General features: G+C 35.3%; 1 long non-coding RNA gene across 1 annotated transcript; it reads right to left on the reverse strand.

Annotated features, from left to right (window-relative positions):
- Positions 1–2151: 2151 nt before the first annotated feature.
- On the reverse strand, positions 2152–3058 carry LOC135214129 (uncharacterized). The gene is made up of 2 exons (XR_010314281.1): positions 2703–3058; positions 2152–2313 (listed from the first exon to the last, which is right to left on the reverse strand). It is a non-coding gene; the product is annotated as an uncharacterized LOC135214129 (long non-coding RNA).
- Positions 3059–3619: the final 561 nt, after the last annotated feature.

A 3619-nucleotide genomic window follows, 5' to 3' on the forward strand; every position in this document is an offset into this window, starting at 1 on the left:
TTAATTTGTTCATGAGGAAGTGACAAATGCGAAGCTACTATGGAATTAGATAAATACTTTAGATTAGCAAGCACACACTTTAAGTTTCCTGTTAATAAAACTCCATATTTTGTTTCATAATACATGGAAGGAGTATCTCTACCATATACAACAGAGTTTATCATAATGCAATATAAGGAATTGGAACCAAGAATAAAATCTACGTTAGAAATAGAGTCACTACCCGTCCTTAGAAAATTATCAAAAAGTTCATACCCTCTTTCTGTAAAGGATTGTACAATTAAACTTAAGCCAGGTAATTTCAAATTCAAGTTAATTTCGGGAACACAAATAGCTTCTATGTCATATGTGTCGTGTCCAAACTTTATCTTAACTTCTACTAATTTAGAATTATACTTCCTTGGGCCATTAAATCCATTAACAGTAACCTGCAGCTTATCCTTAACAATTCTGTAAAGCTGTCCCTCCAGAGCCCTTTCCGATATAAAGTTGGCTTGACTACCCGAGTCCATTAACCCTCTTACCTTCGTATTTCCAATGAGACATGAAAAGGTAGGCAACAAAGAGTCTATACCACCATTACTTTGGAGTGAGGCACCTGGAGAAATTACATTACTTTGAGTAGTTTTCTTTGTTGCTGTATCCCTATGCTGCTTCTGCTTAGGTTTGGTCAATGGGAAGGGATTGGATACAGTCTCTTTCACTGAAGGATTACAGAATCACAAGAACATAGAAATGAAAAATGCCAACCATAACATTTACTACATTTCCTTTTAAATTTAAACTTACAAAAATTTTCCCATGTCCTAGATTTGCACATTTAATGCAACGGGGGGCCCATTAAGAGCTTTTAATTTATCTACTTTTTCTTTTTGTGCGGTATATACCTAGTGCATTTATTAATGGGTGCTTAGAAGAAATTGCATTTTGACAAAGGGTACATGAAATAAAGGGATTAACGTTTTCAACATCCACCTTAATAGCTAAATTGGAGCTTTTGGGATTTAACCTATTCTTTGCTACCGAAGCTTCTTCCATAGGCTTAATAGCGGAACAAACATTCAAATAACGTTCATTACATTCAAAGAAATTTTCCACAATTTGTACAGTTGTAGGTTTTGAGTTTCCCGCTACTTGAATCATAATGTTCTTAAAAGTATCATTCATTCCTTTAAGGAAAAAGTATTGTAAAACATCATCAACACTAATGTTCAGAGTCTTCACGGCCTCTTGTATTTTCTTAAATATTACTAATGTATTCAAATGGTTCAGAATTTTCATCTAACTTCATATTTACCAACTGTTTCAGTACATTAAATTTTTGAACTGGAATAGAAGCAAAAGCTGCTTGCAGGAGTGCTTTTGCATGTGAATAACCTTGCCTATCTGCCTCTAATGATTCTATTAAAACAGCAGCCTTACCAGAAATTTGCTGCTTTAGCAAAAGTAATTTATCATAATCAGTATACGAAAATTTACTTGTAGTTTCTTCAAACTGTCTAAAAAACAATTCTATATTTTCGCCATCACTGCTAGCAAATTTAGGCAAAGGAGCTACTGGACTCTTAAGGAGGCTACGGGGGGTTTCATGCATTTCAGAAGGTGACAAAGGAAGTATATTTTCTAACTGAATTATCAATGAAATAACTTTGTCCAAATATTCCTGACAAGAACTAAATTCAGCCTCAAATTCTGCTTCGTCTTTGGATGAGGACCATTTGATTGAAGATCTCTTGCTATCATAATTTCGCAAGTCTTCCTTATAACATTTCAACCTATTAATTAGCGTTGACCTATCGACATCACTCAAACTTCTAAAAGTACCTGAAGTTTTGAATATTTTAGTAACCTGAGACCTTACAGTCTTCCTGCACATTACTAAATACCTTAGTTCCTCTTCCATTATTAAATGTTTTCTTGCAGAAAAATGATTAAATAAATTCAAATTATCCCCAACGTTAAATCAGACAAACTCTTAATACACAAAACCCAACCTGCAATGCCACCCTATCGTCGCCTATATGGAGACTAAAGCCTTCAGAGTCCCTGTTCGGGCGCCATTTCAAAAACTTTATAGAAAAACCAAGAGCTTTACACAAGAGTTGCTCGTAACCTTGAATGCTTTCTTTCACAGTTAAATAAAAACACAAATTCTTTAAAATTATTTATTCGTATGAAAGTTAAGATTACGAAATGGCATAGATACAACTCCGATGGCTGAAGTCCTGTTCCCAATCGCTAATCATAAATAGACAACTATTGCTTGTGGTGGAAAGACCTTCACTCATGGAAATTTTTGAAAACCTATGGATTCTGAAAACAACAACAACAGACTATCATTATCGAGTCCAACAATATTTAATAAATTAAAGACTATCCTCATGAAAAAAATTGTGTATATCATTGACACTTAACACTGAAATTACCTAAATCAGCTGCGTGAAAGAACAAGAAATTGAATCAGTGTCTTCCACTAAAACCACTGTCCTCCTTAACAATTAGCAACTGCCTAAAAATCAAAAGAGTAATTAACACAAATGGTAATAACAAAGTTCCAATAAATATACACCTTTATAGATAGCAATATAAACACAAGAATCCATAGAAAATTTACAGGTTCTGAAAGCGTGGTAATAATTAAGAAAAATTAAAAACCCCCTAACCTAAGCTTTACCATACGCCACAAATCGTAGGAAACTTACTGGGCAGGAAAGGTTCAACCATTGACTCCATAGAAGTGTTGACGTTGGCTTCAAAGACGACGACGGAAGAGGCAGAGACAGGTGGGTCGGCAAGAAACGTTACATAGTTAATGTAGATGCTTCTTCAATTATAAAAAGCATTCTCTTGCGAGGGAGTAGAGTTCACCAGTTATCTTCAAAAGGTTATCCAGTGGTTCCAAGTTGGAACCTGAGCTTGAACTCCTTTTTCTGCTTCGTTGCGGGTCGAGGTAGACATTTTTTTCTCCTCCAAGAATCGCGAAATGCAAAGGCCGTCGTCCTTCCATAAAAAATCAAGGATGAGGAGGACGAACTGCAACAGGTAAAAGAGCCAGCAGAGCCATCTAGGTGTTGCGCAATCCTTTAAACTCCCATGTTCCTTTTAGAATTTGCTTAGTATGGCACGGGGGTTTAAAGGACTACTTTAATATGCAAATAAATAAATTTTCTATAAAATCTTAAACAAAGATGGACATTTTATCATTGCTACACTTCTTGGGAAAGGATTGTAATATAGAGCAGTTCAAGTGCCTTTGTTAGGAAGGCGAGCCTCCTCAACAAAATTTGGATCATGTACAGATTCAATATGTGTTTGTATGTACAGTATATTTGTATTATGAATATATATATCTAGTAAAAGGAGCCCATAAAAACGCCTAAATATAGAGAGAAAATACTATATTTCAGAGACTGCTGTCTCCCTTTTCAGGTAGATGAATGAGAAAAGTTACAGAAAAGGTGGTATTCATACCAAGAGATGCATCCATAGGTAAGCCAATTTAGGTCAATCCCACTGATAATCTTCCTTTAATCCTCTTAAGCGTTGGTTGAACGAAAACTTTTTCAATGGCATCTGTATCCCACGCGCCCTTTGAAATGTTCATCACCTGTCTCTGTTT

Source organism: Macrobrachium nipponense, chromosome 45, assembly GCF_015104395.2.
Source record: "Macrobrachium nipponense isolate FS-2020 chromosome 45, ASM1510439v2, whole genome shotgun sequence".
Lineage (NCBI taxonomy): Eukaryota > Metazoa > Arthropoda > Malacostraca > Decapoda > Palaemonidae > Macrobrachium > Macrobrachium nipponense.